We start from the raw sequence: 15,964 nt of genomic DNA, 5'->3' as shown, positions 1-15,964 counted from the left end.
AAACAGGCAAGAACTGTCTGCATTGTGTGAGTCTTATCCAATTTTATCTCCGTTCTTATCACCATGAAGCATGTCATTTTCTTGCGAGCACTTGATATTGATGAATAGCAAGTGTATCTATCAGTTTCTTCAAGCAAGGTTTTTAGCTCATCTCTTTAACTTATCAATCAAATCCACCGTACCGGTTATCATCTGCAGATGTTTATTGCTGAGTCGGTCAACCCAGTGGATTCTGGTCAGGCATCATTTGATTGCTCACTGACAGCTAGTGTCTGCCTCACTCACTGTTGAGATAATTGACAGTTCACAAACATCAGATATTGAAAGCAGTTTCTAATAGAATACATTAAAATTGGTCAACTGAAAAGAAAGAAAATGTAAATTTCCAAGTGCCATAGTTATTTGCAACATGTCCGCATTCACAACATTTTAGGAAGATCCCTCTTCAATTAATAGAGAGCTAAAATATACCAGCTATAAAAGTAACATTATTAAGACTGACAAAGCCAAAAAATTGATAGAGAACATATCACTCAATAAGTCTTGGTTCTAACATATAGATGGCGACAAAAAATTCATATAATTTTTATAAAGTACTAATTTTTAAATACATATGTCAAAATTTGAGCGCAATCAGATTATTAGTTTACAACTAATAGTAATTTAAGTGACGCGATTGTCTTGTTCTCCATTTTAAAAACCATCAAGAAACAAAAGGGAGATGACTCAATAATTCATACTTACTGGATTGATGCTATAATTCCCCATTAATTGCTTAAGATTTTCTTTGTCTTTGTTTTATCGTTATTTCCATGGCAAGTGCTCATCTGAGCTCCAATCTCTCGTCCCTCCTCGCCAATATTTCACGAGAAACACCCGTCTGGCTGAAACTACTGTCAATAATTTTCCCCTGTGCCTATCTGTGCCTAAATCCAAACATAGATTCCATGAGCAGAGCTTCTTTCTCAGAAGTGCACGATTGTGGAACTCTCTTCCGTTCGCCTGTTTCCCACCTGACTACAACTTGGATGTCTTCAAAGTCAACATAAACAAATTCCTGACAAACCGCCCCCTTAAGTAAGACACTATCAAATCTCCAATATTAATGATTACTACAATACTATCACATTGATTACTGTACACGCAATAACCCTTATCCCTGAGTGGCCTCCGGGCCTTGATAAGTGGTGGCCCCCATGTAAAAAAAAAAAAACCTACTTGATCAATTTGTATGATTTTTGATATATGATACTTGTTTCGTCATGGGTATGTACAGAGACTTTTTTTTATTTCTTTTTAATATAAGAGGAATTCTGGACACAAGCCAAACATTTTCTTAACTGTGTCGCTGTAGATATATGGAAGCAGAACTGCTTATTGATATACATCAAAAAGTTGGTCATGGTTAAAAATATGTTTATCATTGGACTACATGAAATTAAAATAAATAAAAAGTAAATGAAAAACAAAACAAAAAAAAATTGACTGGAGAAGATAAATAAAACTATTCTTACCTAAGTTTATTCATTATATTAATTTATGTTTTTTTTTACGTCTCTGAAATTGACATCACAACAGAAAGAAATAAGTAACAAACGACATTAAACACGGCAGTTTTTCAACCTGAATATTCTGACCAACATTGTCGTTCAGGAAGCAGAAAAAAAAAAAAAAAAAAAAGTAAAGGGAGATAATCCTGTACATCAATTTAATTGAGACAATCACCATTTTAAAAATGTTTTAATTGGTTATGATTTGCAAGTTTTCAAAAACAACTTTTCCCCCAAACAAAGTATGAGATTCATTATACATAAATGAGCAGGTCTTATTTTAATTAATAATCTCATTTCAACTTTAAAAACAATTTTAACTTATTTATACAAATACTTACAATCTGATTAAAGTGAAGCAATTTATTACACTGAGAGTGAGGTTGATAGGCCAACTTTCTATTCACATTAAAAGCCCCCCCCCCCAAAAAAAAACAGTTAATATATTCAATTATGTTTTTCAATTTTTGAGATAAGGATTTTTGGAGAAATTGCATCATTAAAAAAAAAACAGTTAATATATTCAATTATTATTATATATATGATTTTTGGAGAAATTGCATCATTAAAAAAAAAAAAGAAAAAGAAAAAATGCACACATTCCCATGCACAAATTTTTTTGTTTTAATTTTTTAATCATTTTGTTTTTATGGGGATGGGGCATCCTACCAGATGCCTGACATCCAACCACGATTTCAGTCAGTCCAGCCAAGAGATTTAAAAAAAATTCTAACCATTTCTTTGAGTGCAATTGTTTGTATTTCTCATTTTCTGTTGATCATGGTGAAGCGATTCTCTTTTCAGCCACTCTACAGAGGCTTCCTTATCTATATACTCCTGTGATAGTTCATTCAGGAAATATTTGGTGTGTCGTTTGATGGCCCATTCTTCCAGTTTTCTACAATGAAAGCAAAATAGCAAAAATACATGAAGACCTTCCATTGTAGAAAACAGGAAGGTCTTCATGTATTTTTGCTATTTTGGTTGCAGGCTTTTTTTTTCTGTTTAATTTGTAAGACACTCATCCAAAATGTTTGACCAGTTTTGTTATGGAGGTAGTATTCCCGACTTGCTTTTGATGTTTATATACCATCTTCAGGTTTGGATTCTGGAACTCATCAGATATTGCCCAGTGTTTACAATAGTGGCTCGGTGTTGGTGGTCAATTTCTGAGAAACCGATACCACCTGCTCCTTTGGACAGATACAGCTTTGGTAGACACTGGTTTCTATACATCACTTTGTACAGTGTCAGCATTTTTCTTGTTTAAGTGTCTTACCTATTAATGTTCCTCTGTGGCCCAGTTAATAATGCCAAAACTCTATGTTACTATTGGCATGACAAGCTTGCTAATGGCAGTATATATATATATATATATATATATATATATATATATATATATAAATCAATGAATTGAATGAGGTTATTGATAGTGTTCAATAAAAAGAGCAATTTATTAATTTTTTTATTCATTGCAGACTATTATCCTCATCTTTTTCTTAGTTGTTTCACGACGTTTCGGCCAACTATTCCTCTGGCCTTCGTCAGGTGGTAACTGCAACGGGATAGGAACTCTGAATCTCCTGACTGCATCCATTGCAATTATTGCCTTGCATAGTTATTGTCGTCTCACCACGTTTTTGGCCAAGTAAGCTTCTGGCTGGCTTTGGGTAGGATTGAAACTGCTATCTTCAGACAATTCTCAACATCTCTATCAACTGTACCATGGGCCTCGAAGGGGCTTACTTGGTCAAAAACGTAGTGAGACGACAGCTACAGAAAGCAGTAATTGCAATGGATGCAGTCATGAGATTCAGAGTTCCTATCTTGTCGTGGTTACCACCTGACGAAGGCCAGAGGAATAGTTGACCGAAACGTCGTGAAACAACAAAGAAAAGATGAGGATGATAGTCCGCAATAAATAAAAAAATTAATAATACTCATCTCAATAATGAATTCCAATTTAAATAATAAAAAGAGCAATGTATATAGATTTTGTTTTTTTTGAGAACATGTCTCTTTGAAATCGTACGTTTAGGTTACCTGATGAAGGTCATTAATTGACCAAAACAGTAGCTTTGTTATTATCATAACCATGTACTTTGTTTATCTAATATCAAATAAACATGTATGTGTGTAGTAATATATAGTAATGAATAGAAAGCTATACTGATAAGTAGAAGACTACATATCTAAAACAAAATGACCTATGGCATAACTGATTGTGGTTTTAAAATATAAAAGCAAATTAATTTGCATATGAGGAGAATAGCTGTGTTAAGGAGGACAAATTGGGGAGGACAGTGAATTAAGTGTTTGGCAACTGACAGAAACCATTGAAATTAAGAGTTTGTGTGAATTACGTCGTCTTTGAAAAAGAGCAGAGTTAAACACAAGATAGGTCTTTTATGTGGAGAAAATCGAGCTCTTCAAAAAGAGGTACTCTGGATTGGGATAAAAAATCAAAATGGCCTCAATCTAGAAGGATTTCTCTATCAAGGACAAATAAGATGAAGTGTAATATCAGAACAGATATTACACTTAGATCTTAGCTGCCTCAAATATCAAGGATCATTTTGATAAAGGTATTTTCTGTGTACCTTGTTTATTCAATCCAATATTAGCTCCTTACATCAACTGGCTTTACACCTTGTTCAGAGCAAAAAAAGGTCAATCTAAATGTGTCCTTTTAGTATTTGCTCATTCTGTGGTGTTCAAAGTTTAATTAATCTTAAGTTTCAAATCTATTATTATACTAAATCTGAGTTAATCAATGTTTGTTTCTCCAAGTCATGACACTTATGTTAAGTTATAAAGGCAAAGAATGAATTTATATTCCTCCCGATTTGCTTTTTTTTTAAATTTTTTAATTTTTTTATTTTCCATTGGGAAAAATGTTGTTTTGTTTCTGTTAGATTTGTTAAAACCACTGGGAAATGGTCGCTAATCCATGAATCTTTTAGGACCTTCCAGTTGTAGTCGATGAAAATAGTGGAGTCACACAATGATAGATTTAGTACCGAGTAGGTGTCTGAAGCAGGATAAAGGTATGTGTTGGATTTATTGTTCAATATGCACAAGTCATTGTTGTTAATAATTTTTTAAAGATTTTTTTTCTTTTCTTATCCAAGTATGCAGATCCCCATATATCGTTGTGACTATTAAAGTCACCTAACAGTAAGAGGGGTTTGGGTAACTGATTTATTCTTTCGTTCAGCTCGGTTTAGTTTATTGGCTTCTGGGGTGGGATGTAGATAGTGCACATATTTATAGTTCTGTGTAGTGCGGCTGTAGCAATGGCTTAAATATTAGTGTTTAGATCTATTTTGCTTTGTGGGATATTATTTCTAATAAGGATAGATACTCTCCCAGAGGCTCTGTTGGGTATTGTGAATGTGATTGTATTTTGTAGTTTTTTATATTTATTTTATCTTTTAAAAAGGTTTCTTAGAGATATATGATGGTTGGTTGATAGGTCATTTATGTTAGATTTTAGGCCTCAGCAGTTCCACTGAATGATTTTTTTGGGTGATTTTTGATTTAATGTATTTATTTTAACTTTTGTTAATCATTGTTTTATCTTTGATCTTCTGTATCCATTTCCTGAAATTTGTTTTGGATGATGTCTCTTGGTCTGAAGATGATCGTGGTCTGTTTATTTTGGTTTAACTTCTTTGTTGGTTAGTGGTTTATTTCTTTTTTCTTCATGGACGTTTTTCGGTGTTTATTTATTTTTCGGTGAGAGAGATTGTTTCTATGGATGTTGTAGCACTTTTGGGTTTTATGTGTCTTTTGAGTAGAGTTTTGGTTTGGGAGTTTTGTTCAGTTTTGTAATCTTCATTTTCAATAGTGATTTGTTTTATAGTTATTTTTGTTGTTTTTTTAAACTCTTCCATTAGTTTCCTTATTTCATTGAGTAATTTCATAATGTCGTCTGGTTTGATGCTTGATGAATTTGCTTTTGTTGTTTGGTTATTTAGTCCGGTGGTATGCTGTATGTTTTTTTTTTTTATTTCAGAGTATCGTGTATTTTCGGTCAAGTTACAAGCTTCTTGGAAAGTTATATTTTTGGTATATTTTATTTTAATAATTTCTTGGAAAGTTATATTTTTGGTATATTTTATTTTAGTAATTTCTTGGAAAGTTATATTTTTGGTATATTTTATTTTAGTAATTTCTTGGAAAGTTATATTTTTGGTATATCTTATTTTAGTAATTTCTTGGAAAGTTATATTTTTGGTATATTTTATTTTAGTAATTTCTTGGAAAGTTATATTTTTGGTATATTTTATTTTAGTAATTTCTTGGAAAGTTATATTTTTGGTATATTTTATTTTAGTAATTTCTTGGAAAGTTATATTTTTGGTATATTTTATTTTAATAATTTCTTGGAAAGTTATATTTTTGGTATATTTTATTTTAGTAATTTCTTGGAAAGTCATATTTTTGGTATATTTTATTTTAGTAATTTCTTGGAAAGTTATATTTTTGGTATATTTTATTTTAGTAATTTCTTGGAAAGTTATATTTTTGGTATATTTTATTTTAGTAATTTCTTGGAAAGTTATATTTTTGGTATATTTTATTTTAGTAATTTCTTGGAAAGTTATATTTTTGGTATATTTTATTTTAGTAATTTCTTGGAAAGTTATATTTTTGGTATATTTTATTTTAATAATTTCTTGGAAAGTTATATTTTTGGTATATTTTATTTTAGTAATTTCTTGGAAAGTTATATTTTTGGTATATTTTATTTTAGTAATTTCTTGGAAAGTTATATTTTTGGTATATTTTATTTTAGTAATTTCTTGGAAAGTTATATTTTTGATATATTTTATTTTAGTAATTTCTTGGAAAGTTATATTTTTGGTATATTTTATTTTAGTAATTTCTTGGAAAGTTATATTTTTGGTATATTTTATTTTAGTAATTTCTTGGAAAGTTATATTTTTGGTATATTTTATTTTAGTAATTTCTTGGAAAGTTATATTTTTGGTATATTTTATTTTAGTAATTTCTTGGAAAGTTATATTTTTGGTATATTTTATTTTAGTAATTTCTTGGAAAGTTATATTTTTGGTATATTTTATTTTAGTAATTTCTTGGAAAGTTATATTTTTGGTATATTTTATTTTAGTAATTTCTTGGAAAGTTATATTTTGGTATATTTTATTTTAGTAATTTCTTGGAAAGTTATATTTTTGGTATATTTTATTTTAATAATTTCTTGGAAAGTTATATTTTTGGTATATTTTATTTTAGTAATTTCTTGGAAAGTTATATTTTTGGTATATTTTATTTTAGTAATTTCTTGGAAAGTTATATTTTTGGTATATTTTATTTTAGTAATTTCTTGGAAAGTTATATTTTTGGTATATTTTATTTTAGTAATTTCTTGGAAAGTTATATTTTTGGTATATTTTATTTTAGTAATTTCTTGGAAAGTTATATTTTTGGTATATTTTATTTTAGTAATTTCTTGGAAAGTTATATTTTTGGTATATTTTATTTTAGTAATTTCTTGGAAAGTTATATTTTTGGTATATTTTATTTTAGTAATTTCTTGGAAGGTTATATTTTTGGTATATTTTATTTTAGTAATTTCTTGGAAAGTTATATTTTTGGTATATTTTATTTTAGTAATTTCTTGGAAAGTTATATTTTTGGTATATTTTATTTTAGTAATTTCTTGGAAAGTTATATTTTTGGTATATTTTATTTTAGTAATTTCTTGGAAAGTTATATTTTTGGTATATTTTATTTTAGTAATTTCTTGGAAAGTTATATTTTTTCTTTATTTTATTTTAGTAATTTCTTTTTCTTCCTCCAGTTTGTCACATTTTGAGGTTGCACTATGGCCTTTTTGGCAATTAGTACATTTTAGCTCTTTTTGGCAATCTGTATGGGTCTTGTTTTCTCCACACTTCATGCATACTGAAGAGCTTATCCACTGGTCTCGATGGTATTCGCACCTTTGACAGTTGTAGCATTTGAGTGGGTTTGGTATGTATGGTTCGGTGTTTGTCTTTTCATACCCTATTTTGATGTTACTTGGGATTTGATGGATATTAAAAGTTAGGATGTAGGAGTTTATATTGATAGTTTCACCATATCTTAATTTGGAGTCTTTTTACATAGATAACATTTTGGTTTTTCAAGTTTTTTTTCTTCAAAGGAGTACAGGGATAATTCTAAACTCCTGATCACTCCTTTACTAGTGTTCAGCGTTTTGTGGTGGTAGATTTTTTACTTTTTGGTTGTTGAAAAGTCTCCATTTAAAGATTTCTATTATGTATTTTTGGCTTTCTACTTCCACTAGTAGTGTGCCATTATTTAGTTTCTTCAGCATTTTTGGGTTTGATGTTTGAATATATTTCCTTTATTTTGAAGGGAGACACTTTTGTTGTTAGTTCTCCTTTGGTTGCTTCTATAATTATAAAATAGGATTTGGAGTTGGATTTCGGTTTTGGGATTCTGTTTCTGAATTAGATTTATCTGAAACTTCAGTGGTTTCTTTTTTGAGGCTTTTTATTTGACATTTACATATTTTGGATTTTTCATTTCTTCTGCTCCACACTCACCTTGGAGCCCAGTCTGGCAAGTGTTGAGGGAGGAACCCATTCGCCCCAACATCAAATTTTTATTGAACCTTGGAATCTATATGGATTTTTGAACTGAACTTATCATTTTATCCATAGGGTAGATTATTCTCATTCCATCAGCTATGATTGAGTAGAAGTGCTGAGTAATTTGTATTTTACTTTTAGTTATTATTACTTGTATCACGGATTGAACCATTAACCTCTGGAAGTTACATCAGCAAAAACATTGTGAAAATAAAAACCAAGATAAGAATAATAGTCCAAATGACCAAAATTATTGAACCTCATCTCAAAAATTGCATACATATATTAGTAATATTCTTTTCGTCCTTCACTCTGGCCGACAATTTCTCATATTATTTACATTCTTCGGACTACTGTTCTCATCTCAAGAATACAAATAATCAATCCTCGTCTCAAAAATTCAGAAACGTAATGAATTTCTCTTGTAGTATTTTTATTATGGAAAGACGTGCAACTCAATCTCGATGAAATTTCTCAACACAACCATGAAGACCCAACGCATGTCAAAGCAGCCTTATATTGCATAATACATCACTGTTGTGTCTAGCATATTTGTTCACTAGCATTTATCTCCCTTTACCATAACTTTTTTTCTTAGGGAATTCCATCAAACTTGGCAACGGTGGGATTCTCCCAGTACTTGTCCCCAATCTATTTAGCTGCCTTCTTCACGATCTTCATGCTGCAATGTTCTATCTCTTTACAAATCCTTTTTGAGCATTGTCAGGTAAAATATTGCATTTCTTCTCTTAGAAGAAATAGGAATAGAACTAAATATTGCTAATAATATTTTTTTAAAGTATTGTTTCTCTCTCTCTCTCTCTCTATCTATATATATATATATATATATAATTATATTTAAAAAAATAATATATATGCCACTTCCCATTAAAGGGGGTACCAGATTGGTCAATGGGAAAATTATTCCCAACAAGCATTTAGGTAAAAATGCACTTTCGTATAAATACTTGAATTCATTCAAGAAAGTATCGCTAACAAAAACAAATAAAAACATACACACACACACATATATATATATATATATATATATATAGCATATTTATTTTTTCCTCCATGTGCAAGCATTCATTTCTTATAGCTAGCAAATTGGTTCCTACCTAATATTTTATTTGTATTTTTAATTTTCTATCTTTATTTCTATGTCTAAATATCTTCTCTTCTGCAATATCATTAAAAACTTATGGTTTTCTTTAGGCTTTAGTAAGCTCTTCGTCTCTAATTGACGTCATTTTGTATTTACAGGTTTCTGAAATCTTTTTGTTCTTTTTTTTCAGATTTACTTTGCCGGTGTGCCTAAAATATACTATACCTTAAAGTTTTGATTGTTGATAAGAGTATATTGATGTCTACATTTGTGACCAATTACATAGACTGCTGAGCCAATGTTTTGCTTTGTTTTATTCATAACAAAACCTTGTAAAAATATATATATATATTTCTGGGGTTAAATTCTAAGTTTTTTCAATAAAAAACTTATCTAGTACTACTATATTAATACTATAAAATAATTGAGTTTTTTTGGGGTTTTTTTTTAAGAGTTTGTGTGTTAAAGCACGCACACACATGCTAAATAGCACCAAACACGTACGAGTAAGACAGAGCACACAATCGGCTAAATTGATAATAAAGTAAGAAGATATCTTTAGTTTTTACACATTTTAAATTCAAATAAAAAATTTTTTTGCAACATTTAGAATTTCATAAATCTTTTGAAAACAGGGAAGGGGGGGAGGTATCAAATTAAATAACTGAAATATCAGTGCATTCTGTGTGGAAAATTGATGGCTAAACTTTAGGATTATGTTCTATATACGCGTAGATGAGCTTCTTTCTCTGTAGGTTGTTTCTACAATCGCACTCCATTATTAGTCTAATTTCCGTTATGGTCCATTTCTTCCTCTGTGTGGTCTTTGGTTTGCGCTGATGATATTTATATTCATTTTGGTTTGTTGTATTCTATCAGCTGAAATAAGGGGTCAACATTCACAGAATGCCAATCAGGTACACCATGTTGATTACCAAAAGAGCCATTGATCTTTCTTCTCTTTTCAGCCCATGGCTTTTATATTTGTTTGACATTATTTTTTGTAATTTTATTGATGTGTTAACACTAGGCTTATTTTACCCGTGATCCAATCACATTGAAAGTGTTTATTTATCCCATATTTAGAAATAACAGTGCCCTATTGCATGCATTGTATACAGTCAGTGTTTACAATAAATATTGATCAATATTGGTTTTAATGGCATATAATTCAGAAACTAAGCATTTCCAAACCTATTTACACATATAGAACATAATCCAAAAGTTATTCACAAACACTCTGCATGTTGTGCAGAGGCAAACACATATTTTTTCTGAGTTTAAAGCTTGAAAAATGTTATACAATGGCTCTTTGCAATCAGCAACATGTTCCAAAAAGTATTGGTACTTTTGCAATACGTTTTAGACCCAAATAAAGAGTGGTGGGTTAGGGTGGAGAATCATACAATTTGAGATTTAACCACTAGAAAATAACCCCCCAATAACCTCTTGAAATGTTGAATAAATATTTAACTCTTCAACCCATCGATTTATGATTCTATCAATAAAATGAGGTTGAAAACAATTTTGGGATTCAGAGTTATTTCCCTTAAAAAATTTTTTCTTTGCTTCTGATTTATTTTACAGCATCTCAACCATCAATAAGTTATTTGGTAATATGCAGGCACAGTGGCCTAGAAAGAGAATGGCTGCTGAGTTAGGGTTTTTATATAAAAACTGAAATCCTTACTCCACATATATAAATTATAAAGACCATTGTTTATAAGTTTGCTTTGCTTAAAAACAGATTCTTTTTTCGTATTGAACAACGAAATCCATCTTTCAAACATTTCCATCACCAACCATCAATTGACTGTGAATAATGATTCAATGCACATAGTAAATTACAGATTTCACACCTCCAAGAATTGGCTATTAACTGATGTCAACAGAATTCAAAATCGTCAGATAGATTCATGACAAGTTGAAATATTGTTATTTCTTCAGTCCGCAGCGTAAACATTATTTATAAGACAGACACATTCTAAGAACTCAGCAACCATTTTCTTTCTGCTGTGTCTACACATTGACTTTTTTTTTTTTTTTTAAATGTCAAATCAAATTGTCAGATAGGATCCTAGAGGTGGAGTAATTATTTTTTTTATATTATTATAAAATAGTTTCAGTTAAATTTTATTGAAGAGTCTTTACATTAATGAAATTTAAAGATTTTGCTCAGGTTAGTCCCCCCCCCCCAAAAAAAAAAGCTTATCAACCCATTTAGAGTTATTTTATGCCGGATCCAGCAATTTTAATAAAATTTTTTTCCAAAACATTAATAGAGTTCGTTTTTATGATGAAAGCTATATCGCTGATCACAGTTTCATACTGTTTTAGTGGCAGATTCTATTTAATTACAGATGAGAATCTGATAGGATACAACTGAGCCAGAGCAAACCTGACTGCAGTGGCATAACTAAAGAGTAGCTCCACACTCCTGAAAGTGTCAGAGATAACTGACTGACATTAGAAGACATTTTGATTATGTGATTATTTTAATGAAAGCAAAAACTGGAAAAAAAATCCCATTCATCTTATAAAAAAATTTACATTAGAAATGTTTGCTTTTGGAACTGGATAGACCCCATTTGGAAATTAGGGGTCTTGAACCATAAACTTCTTTAGTTTCATAGTAGAACTTTTGTTGATCTTATGTTTGTCTTGTATTAATAAAAGAACAAAACTGTTAAAATAAAAATATTTACAAGAGAGACTAGGAAAAGGAAAGAAATTCTATTATTAAAAGAGCGGAAATGAAAAAAAGCCGATGAAAATTTTGCAAAAGTTATCATTATTAAAAAAACATTAGAAAAAAGAGATTGTTGCCATGCATTAGACTTTTGAAAATGTGATTAAAAGGAAATCGCAAACTGAATTAGCTAAAAAGAATTATATATAAATATATACACACACACACACACGCGCGCATACATCTCATACTTTCCTAAAAATCATTTCAAAAACTTCCAATATTTTTAAAATTTACTCCTAAGAAAAATATTTCACTGCAAATTTTTTATGACCAAAAAAAAAAAAAAACGTGAAATCTTTGTTTTCAAACACGATTTGTTCTAAAAAACTGAAAACCAAATCATTTTCCAATTGAAAAATAATGTACAAGAGATCAATTTGCTAAATTCCTAAAGTTATATCAATTATTAGACATCAATTATATGCTGTTCTCAATCCTAATTATAACGAATAACAAAACCTTATTTTGTAAATAATATATTTTCTGTGAACTTGGTTATAGTTAGATATTATACTTCCTAATTTCCGGCATAGCGCTACTAAAAGTGAGAACAAGGCAAATCAGTTCCTTCGATTTTTTTCTCTCATACCTATATGACCTCTGTGCACATACTGTTTTTTCATGTGTTTTTTTTTAGTCTTTCTTTTTTATTTAATAATCACTGAAACGCTTTTTCAGACTTATTTTAATTAAGAATTATTAAAATTATTTTTATTTTTTTTCATATTTCATAAACATTTCTTATAAAATGTTAAATAAAAGAAACTTATTTTTTAATTTTGTTTTTAAAAGTGCAAATAAAGATTGTTATTTTTATTTATATAATTTTGTTAATTCCTATTGTATATTTTTTTTTCTTCAATAAATCGCTTCATACTGTAGAACAATAAAAGTGAAGGAACCAATTTGCCTTGTCACCGCTTCGACTAGTGCTATGCTGGAAATTAGGAAATACGTTAGCTGACTATAACTCTGAACATTTTATGAATTAAGACTATTTTTAGTGTATATTTTTTATCCTTTTATTACATATTTTGTAACATTAATTTTTCAATTTTAGAAAATATTTAAAATATATATTTTCTAAGTAAAAAAAAGAAAAGATTCAGAAAAAAAAACCCCCAAGAGTAGCAACTCTGCACAGAACTGTTAATGTTTCAGCCTCAGTTGCCGTTGGTGTGGTTCATAAAATCTTTTTGAAATACCAAGGAATTTTCAAGTTGAATATTTTGTTCAAAATCCAAATTGTTCTAGTTTCAAGACATTCATGAATTGAGGGTTAAATATCTGTTTATATTGTCCAATCAATGCTACCATCAAACTCACTTATATCACGATAATTCATTACGACACTATTAAACATGGTTTATATATAAAGTTATCATAAGCCTTGTTTGTATAAACATGTTTAATCTAACTTTGCTATACATGAGCAACAATATATAATGTGTATTATTGAAACAAGGATAAAGAGTTAACATTTCTTAATTGTTTATTCCATGTAAATTTGTTTTATGGCATATCAATGCTTTTCAGATTTTTTAATATTGTATTCATTCATTTTTTATTTTCTTAGATGAGGATTTATAATTCGTATTCTTTGGATTATTCAAATTACTGTTCTCATCTTGGATGTTATTCTCGTTTCGACTAAAATCTTGTTGAACTAACAGAATTGCGAATGAAAGCCTTTATTTAATCCATGAGGTAGATTGCTCTTGTTCCATTAGTCAAATTATGCACAGGATCCCAAGTTCGACAGAAAGATTCCTTAGTTCTAGAAGATGCAACTAAAGATGGTCAGCGTTTACATCGGTTGAAACATATTGAGAATAAAATCCAAATAGAAAATCAGAACAGTATAATCCAAAGAATAGAAACCATTCATTTTGAGAAATGTTTTCGGTTTCAAGTTTTTAAGACTTTCAAATATTTCTTCAGCATATCTATTTAACTAGTTATTCATAATGAAAATATATTTTTATAATGTCACTCAATAGTTTCATGCCATACTGATGAGATTCTATTTAATCTATAGATGTGACCCTGGCAAGTACCACCACACCAGAGTAGATCTAAGAGTAGTGGTAACTAAAGGGTGATGTTACCAAACTGAGGTGTCGTTTCATGTATCCATGACGTGTTTACTTTTCAAAAGAGATAATTCAAATGACATAATGACTTAAGCACACACCCACACAGAAATAATGGAAACACTGGTTGAGGTCAGTGTTCCTAATGACAGTGGTCTCAACAGAGCTGAAAAGGAGAGGTGATAAAGGACCAAGGCCTAATGTATGATATAATGAGAAACTGAAACCTCAAAAACATCAACATTACCCCAGTTACAATTGAATCTGAAAGCATCATGAAGAATTTAAAAATGCATCTTGAAAATATTCCTGGAACACCAAGTGCAAAAGAAATCCAAATAATTGCACTGGAAGAAACGGCAAAACTCTTTAAAAGAGCATGTAGTTAAACCCTCTAAATAGTATGCGATCATCTAGCATTTGTAAAAATGGCCCATCTCTATGATAATGAAAAAAAGATAGTTTGAAAGCCTATTTGACACTACCCTCAAATGTCCTTGGTCTCTCTGTAGAGGTTTATCAGGAACTTTGCCTTAAAAGTAAATTCTGACCAAATGTTTAAATAAAACTAACAGTATCGAAAAGACCAAATAAGGTCTTTTCGATATGCCTACCCACTGGTCCGTACATGAATGTAATGGTGCTCCTAGTGATGTTATTTCAGGTAGCAATATTTTCAGGAACCTTAATAACAGATTGGATGCAAGCCTTTGTATATCTTGAGTGAAAGTCAGTCCTAGGAGCTTATTAAAGGAAGGAGTGAAGAGAACCATCCATTTTGATTGAGGCAAAACAATGATCCAAGCATTGGTGATGAAAGTAGAAAAGTTTGGTTTTACATGAATTAAATCCAGCAGAAACACTTTGTTATCGGCAGGACTGATCATATTTAATTTATCATAACAAAGGCACAACATTCAACTGATTCAGTTAAACCAAATGGGACACTTTAAGAACAATTAAAAGGATAATATCAAGAGAAGTTATTCAGAATTTAGTTTTTCTAATTTTTTGTGCTAATTTTTTTTATAAGTGTTTCTAAATGCCTTGATCCATCGTTCATGCACAAGTTTGCATCCATGCAACCCGATGAGTGGCTCTGTCTGTCAGTATATCAAGACAGTTTGAAATTGCATTTTTACAACTAAATACGCATATCAAATAGCTACACCTTAAGAACATTCATCCTTGTTGTTCATGTATGATTTTATAAGAGAATCAAATCTTAATTTGTTTTAGATCATTAATTAGATTATGTATTGAGGTAGATTAAAAGTTAAATTGATAATAAAATGATCTTCATTATTCAAAACGAGAAGTTGACGTTTTGCAAGGAGACGGATATGGTACGGTAGCTGGAAGATTGATAACATCACTTCAGGACTATGTTCTATATGTGTAGGTCCAGAAATGTTTTGTTTCTCAATTATTGAATTTAAATTGAATCGAAACAAATATTGATCAACATTTTCTATAACAAATATCTAACACATAATATTTGTGATAGTGTGATAGTTAATTATAGATATGGGTAAACATCGACAGGATTACAAGTAAAATAAGCCTGGGCCTGGTGTTGTAAACCAACAAAACCATGAAAAGAGGACACATAGATATAAAAACTGTGTGACTCAGAAGCTAAAAAACTGAGTAAGCCAACAATATACAAATGTTGGTCATTATTTAAGGTAAGAAAATAAACAGTAAATGAAATGAAGTCAATATAATCACTACAAATGATAAACCCGACGAATGGACCACAAAAGAAATTAGATTAGTAGTAATATTAATGCTAAAGCTCTGTACAAAAAGGCTTGATCACATAATCTAGAACATTA

The 15,964-nt window shown here is 29.8% G+C and overlaps 1 protein-coding gene across 9 annotated transcripts in view; it reads right to left on the bottom strand.

Moving 5' to 3' along the window:
* LOC145263152 (histone deacetylase 5-like) overlaps positions 1-15,964 on the bottom strand; it is a 506,934-nt gene that overhangs the window by 160,359 nt on the left and 330,611 nt on the right. The gene's annotated exons all lie outside the window — the stretch shown is intronic.

The sequence above is a fragment of the Euprymna scolopes genome, chromosome 38 (assembly GCF_053919585.1).
Source record: "Euprymna scolopes isolate OS-2025 chromosome 38, ASM5391958v1, whole genome shotgun sequence".
Taxonomy (NCBI): domain Eukaryota; kingdom Metazoa; phylum Mollusca; class Cephalopoda; order Sepiida; family Sepiolidae; genus Euprymna; species Euprymna scolopes.
The sequence above is the reverse complement of the archived record's forward strand: the minus strand, read 5'-3'. Positions and strand labels throughout refer to the sequence as shown.